We start from the raw sequence: 21,737 nt of genomic DNA, 5'->3' as shown, positions 1-21,737 counted from the left end.
ATGCGCACGAAGGCGCGCTTGAACTCCTTGCTGGAGCACGGGTAGATGATGGGGTTGAGGCAGCTGTTGAAGTAGCCCAGCCAGAACACCACCTTGAACACGGCGTCGGGGGGCTTCAGGGTGGAGAACAAGGAGCCTGCGGGGCACAGAGGGAGAGCGGACGGTGAGCACTGCGTTCCCCCGCGGCCCCCCCCCCCCCCGGCCAGTTTTCTGTTCCTGGAAAGCTGACCTTCCCATTTCAAAACGAAGGACTCCTCCGTGACCCTTAGAAGGCCCAAGGTCAGTCACTGTCCCTCTTGGAAATCTTTCCTGTGGAAGCAGTTTCCACGTTCCTCCAGGGGGCACATTTCCTAGGACAGCACCCACCCCCATTCCAGCTGGCGTTAATAACAGAGACCCTTAATTGCGCACTGCTGCCTGGGGCCAGGTTCTCCGTGTCCGGGCGCTTGACTTGTACTATTTTCACCTGAGCGAGACACTACGGAGCACAGGCTGATTGACCGTAATGCAAGAGGCAATGCTTTCAGAGTTAAAAGAAGACAACCTAAGTGAAATAAATAAGTCACACATGCATAACTACCGAATAGTTTCTCTGGTGTGAACAGCTATAATGGTACATAAGATCCTAATGGTATAATTGACTATGTGAAATAGGAAGAAAAGGGCTAAAGCTGTAGGGGAAGTGGCAAGGGTAAGGGAAAGGAAATAAGGGAAAAGAAAAAAAAAGCATGAGAAAATGAAAAAGTGTAAATAAATTACTTATAAATAGGGCAGGAGGGGGTGAAGAGAGAGCAGGGATAAGGGGAAAAAAATGAAAACCAAGACCTGTACAAGATTCCAATGGAGAATGTAACTGTACTGTATACCTAAAATGTATGAATAAACTCAATGAAAAAAAAAAAAGACAACGTAAAGGAAAACCTTTTGGACCTTAGGAGCGAAGAAAAACATTTTAGCTCTTCCAAAGACAGACCATAAGGCGGAATGGGAGAAGTTATTTGCAATATCCAAAATAGTCAAGGCATTGGTATTTGGAATATAAGGAACTCCCCTAATCAGCAAGAAAAAGACAGAACTCCCAGTAGAAACATGGGCAAAGGAAGGAATAATTTGCAGAACAGGGAGGCCAGTGGCCAGTGAACATGTGAGAAGATGCTCAAAATACTAGGCACTGAGGGCTGGGGATTAGCTCAGTGGTTTCACTGCCTGCCTTGCAAGCACAAGAACTCGAGCTTGATCCCCAGTACAAGAAATCTATTAGCCTGGCTAATATTAGGAAGCTGAATAGGCCAAGTTGGGTATTTTAGGAGGCTTCTTCATAGCTGGTTAGGGCACAGGTTGTGCAGAAGTTCTAGGGGAGACTTGCACAGCTTGGTACACATGCCTCATTTCCCAGCCTTTCTGGTCTAGGTCATAGAACTCAAAGAGTTTTTGCACAAGTTCATCAGGGAACACGGGTGTTGTTTGTGGTGTCATGGAATTGGAGAAAGCCTGGGTTTCCCTCCCTGGGAAACGCAGGACGTGGCAGATACATGGACGTGTACTGGGAAGCTGCTCATGCAGTGTTGGTTTTAAGATGAGGCGTATGTGGGGCCAGTACAGCAGTGTGAGGCCCAGGATGGCGTTCACAGAGCAGGGTTGAAAGGTCTTAAACCCATCGTTCTTCATGAAAAAAGTAGGAAATCAAATGAAATTTATGACAGTACATTTAACTCACCAAACAACCGCATGCACTTTACAAAAAACATTCTTAAGTGAAAAAGACATTAAACACAGAATGTTTGCCTAGGGGTGAGAGCAGATGGACGTGGGAATGGGGAATGAGAGTAAGAGAAATAAATCAATAAAACAAGTGAGCCTGGCATAGACTGATGATGATAGGATGTTTTGAATCTAGAAACATGATTCACTCACCCTTCTGAACTTGAGATCCAAAAACATTTTATGACTATATCAAATTAAAAACAATTTCCATTTTAAATAGAAGGCAACTGAGGCTTGGAGAGGGTAAGTGGCTCACCCCAGGTCACATGGCATGTCTGTAATATAGCTGAGAGTTAAACTAAATGCTATTTGAATAAAAATATGCCTTAAAACACAAAGATGCTATCAATAATAGTCTTTTGGAAAAAAAGAATATGAAAAGCCCCCCAAAATTTAAGCAAGAGTAATTCTGCAATGCAGAAAAGTCACATTTTGATGTAGTTACTGATTTTTTTCTGTTGGATATACAGCTTTACATATTTTATTTATTTTTTTTGGTACCAGGGATTGAACTCAGGTCTTTGTGCTTGCAAGGCAGGCCACCGAACCGCTGAGCTAAATCCCCAGCCCCCCAGCTTTACATATTTTAAAAAACGATATTAAACTTTCAGAATATTTTGCACTTTCAGACTATTTCCTAACTCTGCACTGGGCCTGTAGAATGTGGATTTTGATATTCTCTTCTAATCTCCTCTGTCAGACTGTGAGCTTCCCAAGGGCCTGTCTGTGGAATCATCTCTGAATCCATTTGTTGAATGAAAACCAAACACTTCTAGATAAGGAAGGCTTTAGCAGTTGTCACCCTTTCTGCAATGGCTGAAAGTGGGGGCACAGATGCCACAGGAATTCCTGTGTTTGATTTCATATATGTTTCCCCTTGGAGCCCTTTCCTTTCTGGCTTGTGGTTTGGCCTGTTTTAATGAGGAGCCCTGACTCTTTCTCTGCTTAGCAGCCCCCTGTGGTGGCTGCTGAGAAAAGGCTGGGCTCCTGATGCAGGACTAAGCCAGAAAGGATTTTCATCTTGGAAAGAGGAGTAGCTACACGTGCATGTAAGTGCTAACATGTCTCAACCTAGAGAAGAAATCTAGGAATGGGCTGCCTTCTAGGTCTGCTGTGGGGGTGCCAGTGAGGGTGCCAGCTCATGGTCTGTTGTGTCTCAAGGACCACACTGTTAGGTTTGTGTTCCACCATTGGAGATACTCTCTTGGATTCAGACTATGTCTAGAAAGCCCCTATGCAACTGCGTTATGTGAATATCTAGCATCCCACAAGGGGAATGAGCTGTCTCTGTCCTTGGTGGTAGACTTGTTTCTGTCACCACGTCTGATGGGTGTAGAACAGTGGTCTTGACAAAGTGGGGAACAGGAGAATAACTAGGAGAGAAGGAGATAAAACTTGGGAGTCTTGTTCAGACACCCTGCGAGGGTAAATGCTGATGAGCGTGGAGACAGGCAGCACATCTCCTTGCATGAGAACATGTAGGGTGCAGCATGGTGGCCGGGGATGCAAGGACAATTGTGGCCAAAGGTGTGTGTGTGGGGCATCCAGAGCAGGAGAGTATGTTTACTGAAGACGAACTTAAAACTTTGCTTGATGGCAGCTCTGTTGAAGATGGTAGTGAAATAGGCAAAAATGGATTAGTGGGGATGTATCCTGAGGCACTGGCTATTTATTTTTTATCCCATTTTGTATTTTTTTGGTACCAGGGATTGCTCTCAGGACCCCTTTGCACTTGCAAGGTTGGCGTGGTGCCCCTGAGTTACATACCTGTGCCAGCACTGGCTATTTGAGAGCCACAATAGTAGCAATGCTACTAACTACTCTTTGTCTCATCTTCCATTTGCTTTTTTTTTGGGGATGAAACTCAGGACCTTGTGCTTATGAGGCAGGTGTGGCACCACTGTTCTAAATCCCTGACTCTCATCTTCCATTTGCTTTTTTTTTGCAGTACTGGGGATGAAACTCAGGACCTTGTGCTTATGAGGCAGGTGTGGCACCACTGTTCTAAATCCCTGGCCCTTCAGCCACCATTTTCAATGTGATTGTGCCATTTAGGTTCTGTGCTAAACTCTGCTATCCTAAGCTCACGTGACAATCACAGCCCTTGGACAGTACCATTGAGGAGTGACTGTTGGTTCCATCTCTTTTTGGATCAGGACAGCATATGATGGCAGGTGGCAGAACCACTGAACTGAATCCCTGGCCCTGAATCTCCTCTTTAGATGTTGGCTGTTTGATTTGAGAAATGTTCATTAGCCCTCTCAACCTCTGGTTTCTCATCTATAAAATGGAGAAAATACCTGTTTCATAATATCTTTGTGAATACATGAACATATCCATGTAAATATTTGGCACATGGTCTGGCACCGTGGAAACTATCGTGACCACCCCCACCCCTTTTGGTACTGCAGATTGAACTCCAGTCCTTGTGCTTGCGAGGCAGTCGGTGGAACCACTGAGCCAAATCTCTGTCTATAGTGACCATTTTGAAATATAGTCATTTCTTTGTATCTGTGGGGGATGGGTTCCAGAACACCATATGGATATAAAATCTGAGAATGCTCAGATTCCTTAGAGAAAATGACATAGCATTTGTATATCACCTACACACATTTTCCTGTAAATGATTTATAACACCTAATACAGTGTGAACACTGCATTGTACATAGTAGTGTTTACATGGTTCTGTAATGTTAGGGAATAATGCCATAAAAAAACCTGCCTGTTCAGTACAAATGCACATTTTTTTTTGTCTATGCATGGTTGAATCTTCCAGCATTGACCCTGTTAATTTAGAAAATTTACAGTATTTTCTATCCCGGCCCAGTCATCATCCTCTGCCAGAAACTCTTCTCCAGTTAACCCCTCCCAAGTCAGATTGATTTCTTTACTCTGCATCTCCCTGAACACATACAAGTCCCTCTCATTTTGTTATTTTATTGTTTGCCTGTTAATAATGGTAAGCCATCCCAGAGTTGGTTAAGTCATTGTTCACTACCTGGATTGTGAATTCCTCCTGAGCCGGAAACATATTTTCATTTCCCCTCCAGAGTTGTATATTTTTATAACAAAAATGATACATGCTGAGTTAAAAATTACATATTAAAAAATCTATAAAGTATAGAGTGGAAATTCTTTCTTCACTCAAGCACAAGAGACCAGGGTTAACAGCTTTGTTTTTATCCATCTAGATTTTTTAAAATGGGGTCACACTGCACATACTTTTCTCTGGTTACTCTTTTTGCGTAGAATCTTTATATTTCCACATGTCAGAACATAAGATGCTGTTTCATGCTCCCAAACTACATTATGTTCTAATGTCTGGCTCTATAGTTGTTTATTTAACACTTCTCTAATACTAGTCAGGCTGCTGATTGATTTCCAATTTTGGCTGTTACAAATTGCAAGAATAAAAGCCCAAGCATTTCACTCCTTGCTTGCTTGAGGGTTTATGTAGAATGACTTCCCATGAGGAACCCTTCGGCCAGTCCCACATTTATGCCCTGAGAGCTAGTGAAATTGCTGTTGGAGCTGGTTGTACCACTTTATCCTCCTGGTGACTGTAGAGTGTGACACTTGGCCGACACTGCCACAACTCTGGGTTCCTCCAGACTTTTGAATCCTCATATATCTGGTAGGTGCACAGTGATCTTGACCTTCTTTCACATATGTGTTCCATTTTATTTCCTCTTCTTGCAGACCCCAGCACGGCACCCTCCACCTTCTGAATAAATGCTCAGTTACTTCTCTTTGGAATAGAATTCTGGACATCCTACCAACAGCCATGCGACTGGGTAAGTCTCATACTGCCCCTAAGCCTCAGGTCCTCATCAGTGAAATGGGGCCAATGATACTGACCCCTCTGGGTTTTCACGAAGGTTAATCAAGACACAAGCTGTGAAGTCCGTAGGAACACCCTGGATACCAGGTGCCTGGTGCCCAATCAAGTCTGTGTTAATAGTAACTAGTCACGTAATACTTTGGATTCCTGGATGTCATTTTAAGAAACCTGGGTTGGGAAGCTATGTCTGGTAACTTCATTTATAATTTTGGGTGACTTGCTTTCCCTTTGGGGGCCTCTGTTTCCCTTCTTGAATTTACTGGTTTGAGCTGAGTCCTTTCCAGACTTGAAATTCAGAATCTCGGTAAAGCAGAAATGGGAATTGTTCCACAAAGCGTGGACCATCTGTGCTGGGCAGCCTGCTTCCCTAGATCTGCCACAGAGGGGCAGTGTGGGTCAGGGACGGGATATCTGCTGCCACGGAGTCCATGAATACTTCTTCAGCCTCCTCCCGCCATCCTCTCCCTAATGCACTGCTGTTAGGATTTGGGGCCCTCTTTGCTGCGCTAGCCTGCTCTGGTGTGAGCCAAAAACCTGTAGTTAATTAGGGAAGGTGCTGAACCTTTTTGGTATGAAGGAGAATGGGTGACAGGGAGATTTTTCTCTGAGCACCCGAACAGACTTTTCCCTGGGGAGAGGTAAGGATGAAAGCTAATGAAGTTGCCAAGGGAGGGGAGTAAATACAACAGGAAGTGTGGATTCCTGGAAGGCTGGCTCTGTGCTGGAAGCCCGGTAGTGCTGGGTTCTTTACAATGTCACGAACTCAGTGTGCATGTTCCCGAGCCTGGCTCCATTTCTTGGGCTCGTGAAATGATCTGGGTGCTCCTTGCCCTGCATCTTGGCATCTTAGCCCTGCCTGGGCTGGGCCTGCCCCCGCCCTCGATGGGGCTTACTGAGGGTAATTCTCGGGCAGTTGTTGAGCTAGTGAACAGCAGAGCAGTCACTAGGCCTGCTCAAGTTGCCATGCATGTGATTCGACACGTTTGTGGAAGCAGTGGTGCTTGGTGGGTAGGGACCCCTTCAGATATCACAGGTAGGTAAATCTGGGTTGGAATTCTAGTGCTGGTGTTCCTACGAGTGTGAACTTTTGGGGCTCAGCAGTATGGAAAATGGGCCTGGTGATAGTTCTTTTTGGCATAGATGAGGTGAGCTTGGGCTGGGATGCTGAAAGGCTCTGGCATTCAGAAAGCGCTCAATAAAAGCTAACAGTTGATGCAGAGACGAGGAAGGCAGTGAGGAGGATGAGGTTTGACACTCACATCCCATTGCTCTTTCCTCTAGAGCCCAAGGACGGGCTCTGTGGGTTTCCTGTGTCTGCTGAAATTGGTGGCAGTACTCGTGCATGTTTTCTGAGGGGAGGTTCCATGGCTGTCGCGATGGTCTCACAGATCAGTAAACCTCCAGGATCGTGACAGCCGCCGCAAGTCTAGGCTTACAGAGTCTCAGTCGCTGTACCACCCAGAGCACCATTTTCTTAACTCTTTCCTTTAAGTCAACTCATTTTTGGTATCTAAACTAAATTCTTTCAAAGGAAACGTTCTGTCACTGTTTTAAAACCTGTGTCATTTGCTACAAATAAAAAAATCATGGCAGAGAAAAATAAGATGAAGACAAAACCATATCAGTACATTCTAAGTTGCTCTAGACTGTTGTGGGCCTCAGGCTGGCTCTCTTTCCCTGCGATAGGGATGTTAGCAGTGGTTGAGAGCTGCTGAAGACGTTTTAGCCGTAAAGCCAGAGGCATTTCTCAGAGGAACTTAACGGATTGAAAGAGACCTGAACAGGGAGTCAGTTTCTCACTGGAGCACTCAGCCTTTGTCACATAATAAGTGCTAAGTAAATATTTGTTTAATGACTGAATATGTGACTCAGAATTTGTTGTGCTCTTCTAGCGTCATTTCAAGCTGTCTCACACATATCCCAGCCCTGTACTGAATTTGACCTGTGGCTGATGTGCATCCTGGGGAACCCACATGGTGGTGACTCCCTGGCTCTGCTCTATGTCCGCTGGCAGCCTCTCGCTTAGGATTACTAAGCAGATCTAATGAGACAACACTTCTGAGAGGGTTTAGTGGGATCGAAAGCACACTACCTGCAAGAGGCATTTCTATTATTTCACTGTGTATTTTTACTGGCAAGTAGCAGCTGGAGCTTGGGGGTGGAGGGATGTAAGGAGGAAAAGATGTTATTGGGAGTCCACCCAAGTCACTTGGATTTTGAGTGTCCAAGGGAGATTTAGAGGGATCATGAAGTGCAAGGATCAAAGGCCAACACTGAGCAGGACATTCATGGGGAGAAGCATTCTCGGCTGGACATGGCCCTAGCAGGTCATCCTTAAGGTGCTTTTCCATTAATATGAACAGTAGACAATGAACAGTGAAGGTCTCAGTCATCAGTAAACCTCCTTTCTCAACAAAACCACAGGCTGTATCTATAGAATAGGAACAACCATTTAGCAGACTCTCGAGCTTCGCCCAGCATTGGGTTAAACTTGGCCACCAGTAGCCTGTTACCCTTCAGTGATTCCTGATCCCAGGGCAGCATTCTGTAGCACTCCAACCTGCAAATTCAGGCCCAGGGAGCCATGATTATTACAGGCAGGCTAATAGAAACTCACATTTGACAGAGAAGTCACCCCCCTGTGGTTGGAGCTGATGGGTGACAGAATTTTAGTCCAGGAAGCCTTTGACAAAGGCTCTTAATCACTAGCCCCACAACTCACAGGAAAACAGTGTGTGTGTGTGTGGATGGACGGAAAGGACTGGGAGGTTATACGCTGGAACAGCAGCCCTGCTTATCCTGGGTGGGGGAATTATGGGAGGATTTTCCTTCTGTGTGCTTTTAGGTGTTTTCCAAAATTTTCTCACAAACCACTTCTGTAATCAGCAATATTGTTTCAGAGCCCAAAACAACAAGCAGGCCAAAAGATGCTCTGTTTCTCAGGTTCTTCCTTGTGAGGTACCAGACAAGTTAAGTCTGCTATGTTTGCTTCATTTCATCCCCTCCACAGTTCCACAGGAAGGTGTTGTCACCCACCTGTTAATGGTGAAGAAATGGAGACTCAGGTGGGTAGCAGCTTTTGAGCGAGGTCCCACAGGTGAGAGAGAGAGAGAGTGGCTCGAAATGACATTTTTTGTTTTAAACCCAGCAGACTTCTCTGTGAGAACCTAATGTGCCTAAGGCTCCTTGCTCTTATCCCCATAAGGGAAACAAATGGGAGGATCTTTTAATTTTCCTTACATTTCTTTATAGTGACATGCATAGACCTTTCCCAAACATTGGCTGAATGAATTGACCAATGAGCAGGCTTACAGACCGCAGCCCAGCCAGGAGATCTGCAGCAGCCTTGCCTGTCCACAGAATTGCAGGATTGGGCTGGGCGGTTTCTAGCATCCCTCTGAGAGCTGACATTCTTGGGTTCTAGAATTAGACCTTTGACTTGACCTATTTCGCATTTAGCATCAGACAAGCCCATGACCTCGGCGAAACCGGTGAGTGGTGAAAGCATCCTGATCACCTTGGAAACTGAGTGGCGCTTACTGTCCTGTTAGTAGGAGCATGTGCCTACACAGCTAGCCAAGTCCTGGATCCCCAGCTGAAACAGTTTGGCCTAATAAAGACTAGAAAAATGTAAAATAGATGCTTATTATTTCAGTATTAGTGTTGTAAAAGGAAGCTTCCTTGGATTTGGAAATTCCCTTTGAGGTTTTTCCTTTTCTCCTTTAACAGTGGAATGAGATCATTAGCTTCTCCAACAGTATCTTTGGGGCCAAGAGGCCCATGTTAAATTCTAAAGCAAATGCTAAAATCAGTAATAATTGCCAGAGCCGCCTTTTATAATAATAGACCCGTAAGCCAGTTACTAGGTATTGTATTTTTAAACATTGTCTAATGAGATCCTTGTAGCATTCTGCTACTGTGCATTTCATTTGTTAGATGAGGAAACTGAAGTTGAAGAGGTCAACAAGCCGGAAAAGAGGTGGGCTAGAATTAAAATCCACCTCTGAAGCCTGTGTTCTTACTTACTGTTCAGTAGTAAGAAAAGGGTACTTCTACTAATTTCCTGAAACACTAGGCATTTGCTCCCTTAACTGGGAGCAATTTTTCTCTCTACTGAGTTGTCCAAGTGAGTTTTCTGAACCTAAAGTGTGGCACTTACCATTTTTTTTTTTTTTTTTTTTACCTTGGCTTACAGTTGCTCAGGTCTATGACTCATGTTCTCGTGTTAGACTGTAAACTTTCGGAAAAGAGAGTTCATGCCTGATCTCCTCTGTCTGTCCAGGGACTACCACAGTGCCTGACACATGACAGGCACTCAGCCAACATGTACTGCTTCAGTAATACTAGTAATAAAAACAATAAAGCTGAAACATGTTAGCCTCTGGCTACTTAAAAAAAAAGTTCCTGAATAAACAGCCCCTGGATACTTGTTAGAAATGCTTATTAGAATCTGCATCAGAGTTTGTTTTTTAATAAGACCCCCCCCAGGTGAGAAGTGTTGTTTGCACCCACATTACAATTTGCTTAATAAAAAAATCATTTTTTTGGCCAGGTATGGTGGCATACACCTGTAATCCTAGCACCCAGGAGTTTGAGGCAGGAGAGTCACAAGTTTAAGACCAGCCTGGGCTAGTGAGTTCTGTGTTATCCTTGACTGCATAGCAAGAACCTGTCTCAAAAAAAAATTTTTTTTTTTCCTATCTTGGGATTCAGGAATGAGCAAGGCTGGGCTGAGAACTACCTCCCAATGGGAATGAGTCCCTTGTCCCCAATCCTCTAGTGGCTCCTAGAGTTAGTAGGATAAAGTTCAAACTTAGACTGGAATTTAAGACCTGCTGAACTTGGTTGCAGTGAACTGATTCTTTGTAATGCACTGGCTTTTCTGGCCTCTTTCCCTTGATTCCTACTGTCCACTGGTCTGCGATGGATTCCTCTCCTCTCCCTCCCTACTCCTGTCCTCCTCTCCTGCCTTTCTAGGCCTGGCTCGAATTCCTCTTCTTCATAACACTTTCCTTGGGATATGAAAGCAGGAGGAAGGAATGATCGTGCTGAGATGTCCTGTTCAGATGCAGGTGTCACATGCTCTTTCTGCCTGACTTCTGCTCACCATGGGCAGGAGGAAGAAGAGGTCTCAGTGATGCTCACTTTACAAATGCAGAGATCCAAGCTCTGTGTGTATGGAACTCATTTAATATCACATAACTGTAAAGTGGCAAGATGAGGATTCCAACCAATCTGTCTGGTTCCAAAGCCTGAACGCTCCCATAAATACACAATACTTATCTTTGAACTCTTAGAACATTTCTGGGGTAGGGAAAAGTGGGCATTGTCTTCTTATGTCTTTTGGATTGTGCCTTTACATATATTCTGTCTGGCTATTAAAACAAGTCTGTGGTGTGAAAAACTAAAATAGTACTCAAGATCCTAATGGGACACTTAGCAAATAGGAAGAAAAGGACCAAAGGTGTAGGGACAGCAAGAAGGATACGGATGGGGGAACAAGGGAAAAGGAAAAAAATATGAGAAAATGTAAAAATGGAATTAAAGTGTTTGAAGGGGGGGAGGGTAGGGGAGGGTGAAGGGAGGGTGTGGACAAGGGGAAAAAATGAGAACCAAGACCTGGCATGTAAAGGTACAAGTTCCCAGTAATGAATGTAACTGTACTGTCTACCTAGAATGTACCAATCAATTAAATTAAAACAAATTAATAAAACACAAGTCTGTATCTAGAAGGCAAGAATTCTGGGTCACTAGCTGGGCGTGGTTGGCGCACGCCTGTAATCGCAGCACTTGGGAGCTGGGGCAGGAGCATTGCTGTGAGTTCGAGACCAGCCTGGGCTACATAGTGAGTTCCAGGTCAATCTCAACTCATAGTGAGACCCCCTATCTCAAAAAACAAAAAAAACAAAACAAAAAACACAACCCACAAAAAACAAACAAAAAAAAAACCCAAAAGAATTCTGGGTCACTTATTCTAGTGGTTGTTTTTTTTTTCCTAGTTCTTTTAGGTTCTTTTAGGCTGACAACACTGGTTAAGCAGATAATGTAGCACCATACAATTTCAGAGAACCATGGGGTCCCCACTGACTCCCGTGAAATGGTAGCCACAAAGCACGGAGCCCTGTGATTAAGGACCTCTGCTGTTGTCTCCACAGAGTTCTGTCATAACAGTGGATAAATAAAGACCTTTACTTAACAGTGTGTCTCCTTTGCCTCAGTGCTTATGGAGGCGAGGGTCATTCTGCCTTGGTTTGGTTTCTCTAGGACACAACAGAGTTTGAATTTGTTGAGCCCCTAACTTCCTCCTCCTGGCCTCGCTTACAGTATTGGTTCATAGGATGTGCTGAATAAAATGGTGCTGGTTGGTTGTCCTGCTTGAACTCCCCTTCTTTTCTTTTTACTTACCTAAATAGTAATCATGGGCCAACACCCAGCTTAGTTCTGATCTCTTCTCTGAACCCTTCACTGATTGCTGTAGGCCTGCTCTTTTAATTTCCCACAGAGTTCATGGTACACAGGTTAATACAGAACTCCATTGTTAAGGATCTGTCTCTTTAAGCCTTGTAAAAGCTCCCGAGAGACAGGGGCCTATGTTTTATGCTTCTAGCACATGGCTGGGCATACACTCAGTGCTCATTGGTTATTCACTGATTAGTTGGTGGTCCCATTCCAGCTTCTGACGGGGGATTGACCTCTTGGCTTGGGTCCACAGTGAGTCTCGGAAGGGAAGGAATGGTTCTGTAAGCTGCTGTTTGATGCCAGATGAAGGTTCCATGCACCTTGTGGGAAATAGCAACTTCCCTGTAGAACTCTTAGGAACTGAGCATTGGTGAGATTTATCTGAAAGAAGCTGTAAAACTTTATAAAGGGGCATAAAAATGATGTATAAATGGAGAAACATAGCTTTCTTGTGTATAGGGAGTCCCTATCCAGGATAACTTCAATGTTTTTTCTCAATTCCTCTGGTAGTTCAAAAAAATTTTATTAAAATCTCAACAAGATTTTTGAGGAGTTGAGTAGGTACAGAAATTAAATTATCCAAAATCAAATATATTGGTGAATATGGAGTATAGAAGAATAGTATGAGAAAATTATTTAGGTAAATTGAAATAAAGAGGAATAAATGGCGGGCCTGGATATGGGTAAATTCATTCTTGATTATTTTAAAACTTTCCACAAAATCCTAGTAATTAAAAAATACAAGAGGAAGAAGTATAGAAAAAGGCAGAAAGATCAACGAATTATGAAGTTTAGAAAGAGAACCAAATATCCATGATAATTTTACATGTCATTTCATTGCTTGTGGGAAAAAATAAGTTTTTCTGTGTAAGTGCTGGGGTGATGGGAGGGTCGTCCTCAGAAAGAAGGTAGGCTGGATTTTTACTTGAATATTTATACCAAGAGAAACTTGGACCAATCCAAGATAGACATTTCACCCAATATAAAAAATCATTAACATGCAAGAAGAGGATGCAGGTAAATAATTTTATAATTTTGAAACAAGGAAAGGCCTTTCAAGGTTTGATGGAAGAGCAGGATCTGCAGTGGAAGGTAAGGGAAGAGTTTGTCTTGGCATTTCAGTAAGGCTGCAGACTTCAGAAGTAAAGTTAAAAGAAGAATTGACAGAATATTTGTAACAAATGATGGTAAAGGGAAGGATACTGTACTTCTCATACGCAAAGCTCTCTCATAAGAAAAAACAAATCAAGAGAAAAGTGAGAGGAGTAAGTGAATAATAAGGTAAATACAATGCACAACCAATGAATTGTTGAAAATATGTAAAATTATTTTTGGCATATTTTGTTTTTTGAAACATAATTTTGCAATGTAGTTCAGGCTGGCTTTGAACTCACTAAGTATCCCAGGTTGGCCTCAAACTTGTAGCAATGCTCCTGCCTCAGCTTCCAGAGTGCTGAGATGACAGGTGTTGCCAACATGCCTGGCCTAGTCTATAAAATTCTTTTACAAGCTAAATAATGTCAATGAAAAACAGCAAAATGTTTTGTATATCTTAGTTTGGAGGATATTTAAAATATGCTCAATTTGGCAAGGGTATGGGAAAACAGACATTCTAAGCAAGGGTTTAAATTTGGGTGGAAAATTGGTGTTACCTAATAAAATAAACATGACTTTTGATCTATGTATGACATCTGGGAATTTGTCCTCCTGAAGCCCTCCTAAAAGGGAGCACAGATGAAAGCATAACTGCAGTGTCCCCCAAAAATGAGAAATAACCTAAATTTTCAACAATAGTGGATTGCAAAATAAACCATGCAGCCTTCACACAACAGAAAACTATAATCTACCAAAATGGTAAGCTAAGTTTACAATATAATGACATATCTAACAGAATTAAGAAAAATAAAAGCAAATTTCAGGAGATCCTGCTTAGTACAATCTATTTGTTGACAAATCTGTTAGTACATTTATAGAAAAAAATCTGGGCAAACATACACTAAATTGTTAATAGTGATTATTACTGGGAAGCTGAGTTATGTGAAGATTTTTTTCTTTTCTAAGGAGGCAGAGGGGGAGGGAGAGGGGAAAAGAGGGGGAGAGAAAGATTGAAAATACAGGGGGAGGGAGGGAAAAGCCGGCACAGGGCTAGCATCTAGCCGGGCCTCCTAGGCCTTTCTGGGTCCCTCTCTGTATAAAATAGAGGTTTGCAGCAGCCTCTCTACAGCCGGAATGCAGTCAGGAGAAGCTCCAGACACACTCCTGGAACAAATAGGCCGCGCAGCCCTGTCCTTCCTTCCAAGGTGGTAGGAGAGCCTGTCAGAGGCTGAGAGCCCAGGTGTCGGGATGAAAGGCTCTAGGAGAGAACAGGGACAATTACTGGCCTTGGGGAACCAGATGGTAAAACTGTGAGATTGGGCCACTTACACCATTAGGCTCCGCGATGCCTTTCATCCCTTCTCTGGGGCAGCTGTTCACTCATTTCCTGTTGTCCTCTTTCTGACTCATCCCTTTGTTCTGTCCTTTGACTGGCAGGAATCAAAACTTTCCATATCCAAACTGGTCTGTCGAGTTAAGGTTGGCCTGGGACTCCTGGATGGCTCTGCGGCTCCTTCCTACCTGTCTGGCCCGGGCTGGGACACAGTTGTTCCTGAGGGACCGTAGCCAGAGGTTCTGCCATCCTTGTCTGCAGGATCCCTCGACCACTGAGCGACAGATGCCCTGGCCCCATGTGTCTTGTCTTCCTGCCTTTCTGCATCCTGAGATTCGAGTGCGTGGCCTGGCATGACGCATATTGTGTAAGGGGACGGTGAGTCTGCTGCCCAGCGTGTGTCGCTCCCCGTGTCCAGCGAGATGGGCTGCACCCGCTTCCTCTGTCTCCGTCCGCAGGTCAGCCCGCTGCCGTCAGGGTCGGGTCTCAGAAAGCAGGGAGAAGCTCTGTGAGCTACTGCACCGTGGGGGTGACTATAGATAATGACCACACACTGTGCCCTTCAGCACGCTACAAGAGAGGGTTTTGAATATTTTCACAGTAAAGAAATGATAAATGTTCAGGGAGATAGACGTGTTTACCCCGGTTTAAACACTGCAGAGTGTGTACATATATCAGAATACCACCCGGGGTGCCTCTGTCTCTTGAGGGCCTGCGTTCTCTTCTGTTTGATTGTGAACTTTTTAAAGTCTGCCTAATAAATGTCTTTGTGCCTCTTCAAAGAAAACAAAACAAAACAAAACAAAAAACAAAAAACACCTGGGCAGAACATGGTGGGACCTAATCTGTAGTCCCAGCACTTGGGAGGCTGAGGCGGAAGGATCACTGTAAATTTGAGGACGGCCTGGGATACATAGTGAGACCCTGTCTCAAAAATAGGTAGGTAGGTAGATTGATAGGTAATAAATAGATTACTAAGACACATGGTACCAGATTAATATGTACAGTTTTCACGTATCTTTAAAAAATGACCCTGAAATTCCTGCCTTTTCTCATACCTTGAAACTTCTTCGAAGCTGGGAAAACTTCCAGGTGGAAAACAGTTCAGTGCTTAACTTGCAGATCTCCTGTAGGCCACAGAGCTGAGTGGGCTTGTTGTGGCAACGTGAGAATGTTTTCTGAGAATTCCAACGAAAGGAGGTGTGAATGTGGCCCTTAGTACTGCAGGGGACTGTCCCACCTCTGAAAACTGAGATTTTCTCCTAGGCCCCTTGTCAGTGGCCCAGAAGTTCAAAGACCTCCCTTGGGGTCTGCGGATTCCTGGAGTGAGAGTGGTGCCCAGTGTCGACCTGGCCTCTCTTGCTTCTTGGACTCCATTTCCTTTGGTGACCTCTTCTGGCCACATCATGTTGAGGCTGTGATTCCCCAAGAGAAAAATCACCTACCCTAAGTGCAGTGTCTCTGTTCTCCTAAGTTTCGTATGGTAAAGCCTCAACCCCAGTGTGCTGGTATAGAGAAATACAGCCTTTGGGAGCTGATTAAGCCAGGACAGTGCAGCAGCGCCCTTCTACAAATGACTGCTCACCCCCTGTCCTCATGTGAAATAGGAGAAGTCAGCAATCTCACATCTGGAGCAGGGCCTTCATCAGACTGAGCCACCCTGGCCCCCGACCTCAACTTCCAGCCTCCAGAGCTGCGAGAGGCGCACAGCCGCTGTCCATGCACCACCTGTTCTGTGGTGCTTGGTTATGGCAGCCATGCATGTGGAAGAACTACTTGGTGCTGGGCTCCCTGCGTCCCTTCTCATCCCTTCCCGTCCGTTTCCTTCTGCCTCCTTCCCAGATTACTCCAGGAGACCCAACTTCTCATTTCTCTTTTAAACACTCTTATATTTCTTTTGTAAGAGCATTTCTCTTCCCTTCTTTGATTGCTTTGGGACTAAACTAGCTGAGGGTGACAGGGAGCAGAGGGCTGGGGATGGTAGGAGATAGATTTCATTTTCTACTTCTGCCTCTAAACAAGATCTTTTTCCAGTCAAAGGCACTGGCTTTCCTCAAGAAAGTCTAGATTTTCAGAAAATGTAATTTTTTTTTTTTTTTGGTACTAGGGATTGAACATAGACAATGCTAAGCTACATCCCGAGCCCTTTTTATTTTTTATTTTGAGACAGTATCTCATTAGGTCTACACGGTCAAGGCTACCTTGAATGTGTGATTCTCCCGCCTCAGCTTCTGAAGCAGATGGGATAACATGCATGCACAACCACACTCAGCAGAAAAAAATGCTTTTATTCACATTTTTCTTGTAAGTAAGTGCTCCATTCTCAATTTGCTGTAAGTTTCTGGATTATCACTGTGACGAGAGACTCTACACTTTGTTCCACTTGGCAGTAGGAGGTTACTGAACATCTCCTAGAGGCTTGCAACTGGGTCAAGAATCTAATCAAAGAGATTAGCATTGATTTGGGAGGCAAGGAGATTTCTCTGATTATTTTTATTCGGTTTCCCCAAGCTTATGAGGTGGGTATAGTGATTATGTCTGGCTCATACACGACAGACAAACAGAAATGGCTCAGAGTGATTAAGCAGATTGTCCAAGATTACATCATGGCAGAGACAAGACTCACTTGCAGTCCTGGCCCAGAGCTACTGGCCTGTCTGCTAACCCTGTGCTGATTGCCAGAGACAGGAGACCTGCAATCCCTTGGAGCATTCGGTGCAGAGGAGTCTGGGAGAAAACCCAGGGGTGCCAGTCACACATAGGGAAGGAGAGAAGTAGGGGGTGAGTTTGGGGAGGAGGCATTACTTGTCATTGCTGCTTTCCAACCATGAACCTCCAAAAACCCTTCCATCTTTACACACTTGGAGAAGACACAGGAGCTGGAAGGACAGAGAATAGATAGCACCCCCTTTATGAATGGAGGTGTAAGAGCCAGGGGGGAAAGTGTATTAAACTGCAAGTAGCTGCAGTTTAACAAGGTTGTTTAGCATACAAAAGTCTGATTGCCCATTCTAGAGTCAGTGTCCTGATGACGGAGAAGGCGGAGAGCACGTGTGGACCCTCACTCTAGTTAGAAAGAGGCTAAATCTTTATTGTGTTTTCAGGGAAAATATGGAAAATCGTGATGATCCGAACTTCATGACAATAGGCGGTTACAACCTACTGAGAACAGAAAGTCCTGTAACATGCCACTAACACACATGACCTTGTTCAGTGACCCCCAAATTGTACGTGGGAGGGACTATTAACTGTCTCCATTTTGCAGATGTTGAAATTGAGGCTTAGAAGAGCAGCAGTTTGTTCAGAGTCACAGAGCCATTTCATTACAACATCTGTTGTTTTGGCCTTACGAGGCAGGCCACCAGGAAACCAGGTACCCGGAGGCAATGGGAGAAAGTAGAGCGTGTTCCCCAGGGAACTGGAGGATGTAGAGGGGAAGGAAGAGCAGTGTTTCTGTATGAATCTATACTAGCTTCAGATGACTCATCTTCTCAGCCCAATCCAGGAGAAGATGTCGTTTTCTTAGAATTGAAAAGTCACCCTGTGCCACGTCCAGGTCTCGTAAGTCCCAGGAACCCAAAAGAGCTGGAAGGAGAAGGGATGTTTAACACACAGATTTGTCTGTGACTCGTGGATGGGCACTGCCAAGAAAAGAAGGTGAGAAGATAGGGCAAAGGGGAAGACTTCACAGGTGGGAAAATAATTAGAGATGAAAAGATGGAATTAAACCAGGCCGTCAGAGGGCACACCAGTCCTTGTTCCCGTCCCTGCCCCTCAGGTATTTCCGACTAGGGTGGCTGGTTGGCTAGGCTAGGGAAGCTCGGATTCCGTCCAAGGAGCTGCCTGCTTGCCTGCCTCCCTCCCTCCCTTCCTCTCTTCATACTGGAAATAGAATGCACACCATTCTGCATGCTAGGCGAGTGCTATACTACAGAGTTATATCTCTAGCCCTTTAAACCAGTTTTAAAATTTTGAGAGGGGGTCTCACTAAGGTTGCCCAGGCTGCATTTCTCTTGCTCCAGCCTCCCAAGTAGCTGAGATTCACAGGCCTGTGGCCCTGCGCCTGGCCCTGCGTACATTCTTCACGTGTCTCATGTGGTCTGGCTTGCTCATTCAGGCAGAACAAAATTCTCCACTGGGTCACCCGAAAGGACAGTTCACTCAAGCTTGCTAATTCCTCTGTCTGCCTCCTTCCTTGCAGGCTAGAACCACATGTTCCACCTCTAATTCTGAAAATGTCACTGAGCCTCGATGAATCATTGTAAAAAAATGGTCCCATTCCTCCTAGAGGCAGGTGCTCAGGTCAAGCAGGCCTCGCAGGAAAGTCTGCCTGGCGTAGCAGCGGTCAGAGCACATGAGCACCCAAGACCCTAGGCCTCAGACTCCCCGACCTCTGTGCTCTAATGCTCTGCTTGTCACGGGAGGGTTGGGAAGGTTGGTGGAGGTTTACCGATCTGACACGAGGCATGCAAACCACGAAGGAGCAGGATGCGAGGGGAGATGAAAAACCCTCCCGCCTGAAGAAGTGCATATGGCAAGCATGTCACAAACTGTTCTCCCAAGGTGCCGGTGCTAGCCTGTCCATCTGTGCTGAGGTCTTGCTGGTGCGGTGGAGGACAACATGACCTCAAGAGAGAGTCTTGCCCTGGCTCCCTCTCTCTGCACGACAGACGCTCCCTTTACGGGGCCTGGGCATTTTATTTCAGTCCCTTCTGATCTGCTTCCTCTATCTTGCAGGATCTTTAGCGCAATCTGGTTGAACCACCAGCGTTTGAACGCTGGGTTTATTCGTTCTGCTTTTAGTTTTAGTTTTAATGTTGTTGATGTAGCCTCTAGCAAGCACAGGAGTTCTAAGTGGTGTCTGTGAGCTACTGAAAAACAAGGCTTCATTTGTTGTACGTGTCTATCTGCATTTTCTGTGTAGCTGCTTCATAGCTTCCATCAGATTTGCAAAAGAATCCATATACCAAAAAAAACGGAATGAGAATTGTTGATTTTAAGAAAATCACTGTTTCAATCAGAAACCAGGTTGCATGCATGATTTAAGAGCAGGAATGAGCCATTAGAAGCCTGGACTTTGTTTCTCTAATGAACAATAGAAATTTCTTTGGATCCTGCATTGGTGAAGGTGCAAGTGAAAGAGCATTCATACCCTGATAATAGGAGGACAAAGTGCTGTGTTTTTGGTGGAAAGCAATTGGATGATGTGGCTCGAAGGCCTTCAAGTTTTATTATTTAGTTTCTTAGAACTATATCATCTTAGGGGCTAATGGTGGTAGCTTGAAGTCATAGTGGCTTAAGTTAAATTTTAGCATTGTCACTTATTATCTGTGGGAAAATTATTTAACCTCTCTAGTCCTCAGGTGGCTCATCTGTAAAATAGAACCATAGAGTTCTTAGGAGGATTAAATGAAATAATACAAGTAAAACACTTAGTACTACATGTAAATAATACATGTGGATAATACATGTAAAGCACTTATCTGAGATGTAATGAATACTCAATAAAATTATTTGTATGCAAAGATTTTATTGCAGCTGGACATGGTGGCCTGAGCCTGTAATTCCATCACTCTGGGAAACTGAGACAGGAGGATCTACACTTCAAGACCAATCTGAGAGACTTAAAGAGGTCTTGTCTTAAAATAAAAAATAAAAAGGGCCAGGGATGTAACACAGGACAAAGACCCAGGGTTCTAAAAATTTTTTTTATTGCTATGTTATTTGTCATAACTGAAAATTGGAATGTAAGCGATCGGCTTAATAATAACATTACCACTCAGCTAGTAAAGATTGAATTAGTGAACATGACTAGAAAATGTGCATACTATGTCAAAAGCAAAGAGCAGCATACAAAGTGGTATGTATGATGCCACCCAGTAGTCATTAAACAGTCCAGTGGTTATATTCAAGAAACAGCTTATTATCTTCTTTTTGTTTTTCTGCATATTCTAAATTCTTTACAACAAATATGTATGACTTCTCACCACAGAACAAAACTAACCGAAGAAAGGTGCTTTTTGAGAAAATGATGACTAGTCTGTGCTGCGAGACCCTCTGGTTTACAGCAACCATTTCTGCAAGGCTTCCTTCGTGTTGAAAAAGAAAGCTGTCTCTTCTTTCTTTGTGGAGATAGTGGAAAACTCAAAATGAATTTTTTCTTGTTTTTTAAAGACAGGGTCTCCCTGTGTTGCCTGGCAGACTACCTTTGAACTTGTGATGCTCCTGCCTCAGCCTCTCTAGTAGCCGGGATTGCTGAAATGGGGCTGGGAACTCAAATGGAAGGATGACAGTGCAAGTGCTTTCTGACGGTGATATGTGGCAGGTGCAAAAAAGACTTAAGTTGAAGGGTTTTACAAGATCATCTGTGTTGAAATGTGGGAGGAACTGGCAGCCCAGCTGTCTGGACTCTGAAAAGCTGTCTCCAGCCTCGGGCTAAAGGCTTGTGATGAGTAACTCCAGGGAACCTGTTGTGGGTTGAGGATGAAAGGTACCGTGACTTTTAGCTATGAAATTTGGTCTGCAGTTAGGATCCCAAGTTTAATCTCTGTGAAACTGATGGGTGAGTGTGGGCTTGCTTACTAATTAGGTAGTGGCGATGTAATTGATCAAATCAATTCCCTTTGTGACACAAAGCCAAAGAACCCAGGAACAGCTTGAGGTGGACCAGCTTCCAGACGGCAAAACACCGATCCCTCCCTCAGGATGTTAGCGTGGTTAGTCTAGATCACTCTGCTAATTGCTGGCTCCTTTCTTAGTAACAGATAATAGAATGATGCAACACAGTTCCCGGTCCCTCCTGTGGCCAGACTCCAGCCTGAGGATTGTGCTCATTCATTTCTTTCCCGGATTTATGGCAAGCATTAAACTTCTTCGGGCTTAAAGAGCCATTGCTTTCTGAAAAGAAGCAAAGCCATAGCCAGGTTCCGCATTTAATTTATGAATAGCTTTACTGTTAATGTGAAAGCTAGTATATTAAGAAAAGAATGAGAAGGAGAACCACTGGAAGAAATGGAACTTACTGCGGCAGCTGAGTGTTAAAGCTAACATTTTCCGCCTGTTTAATGCAGAAGAAAAGCAGGAGAGAAGCTACTTCGGTTGAGTGGAATGAACATGGGGCTGGATTGGTGGGGGCTGCAGACAGAGCTGGTTGTAAACTCAGCACTGTAGCTTTCCAGTTCTGAAAACTAAGGTCAATTATTTTACTTTCTTTGGCCTTGGGGTTTTTTTTTTTTTTTTTTTTTT

General features: G+C 44.2%; 1 non-coding gene across 1 annotated transcript in view; it reads right to left on the bottom strand.

The window, feature by feature from the left end:
- Positions 1-98: 98 nt before the first annotated feature.
- LOC104861012 overlaps positions 99-21,737 on the bottom strand; it is a 109,089-nt gene continuing 87,450 nt past the window's right edge. Inside the window, exon 3 of the transcript XR_002025273.1 lies at positions 99-136. This is a non-coding gene — a transcript (uncharacterized LOC104861012). The remainder of the gene's footprint in view (positions 137-21,737) is intronic.

The sequence above is a fragment of the Fukomys damarensis genome, unplaced genomic scaffold, assembly GCF_012274545.1.
Source record: "Fukomys damarensis isolate Sample0158 unplaced genomic scaffold, DMR_v1.0_HiC HiC_scaffold_9, whole genome shotgun sequence".
Lineage (NCBI taxonomy): Eukaryota > Metazoa > Chordata > Mammalia > Rodentia > Bathyergidae > Fukomys > Fukomys damarensis.
Note: the sequence above shows the minus strand (reverse complement) of the source record. Positions and strands in the feature narration are given on the sequence as shown.